The sequence below is a fragment of the Penaeus monodon genome, chromosome 19, assembly GCF_015228065.2.
Source record: "Penaeus monodon isolate SGIC_2016 chromosome 19, NSTDA_Pmon_1, whole genome shotgun sequence".
Lineage (NCBI taxonomy): Eukaryota > Metazoa > Arthropoda > Malacostraca > Decapoda > Penaeidae > Penaeus > Penaeus monodon.
The window spans coordinates 2211760-2211996 of NC_051404.1; the positions used below are offsets into that span (position 1 = coordinate 2211760).

General features: G+C 35.9%; 1 protein-coding gene across 1 annotated transcript in view; it reads right to left on the bottom strand.

The window, feature by feature from the left end:
• Nucleotides 1–237, bottom strand: part of LOC119585513 (Kv channel-interacting protein 4-like) — a 22490-nt gene that overhangs the window by 10872 nt on the left and 11381 nt on the right. The window lies entirely within an intron of this gene.

A 237-nucleotide genomic window follows, 5' to 3' on the forward strand; every position in this document is an offset into this window, starting at 1 on the left:
CTCCATGTACAGATTACCTAGAACTGTTTTTAGAAATCGTTATTCGCAATGCTTAGAAAAAATGAGTTCGTCTAAATAGCTAGACGGAGTATTCACGCACAGAAAGTTTCCGTTTTAGAAAGTCGAGCACATCATCAAGCAGAACAAATTATTTAGAAAAAGGGAATAATAAATAAATACTGAATAACCCATTTCCATCGTGGGTCTGTCTGCCAATGCCTAACAGTCACAATGAAA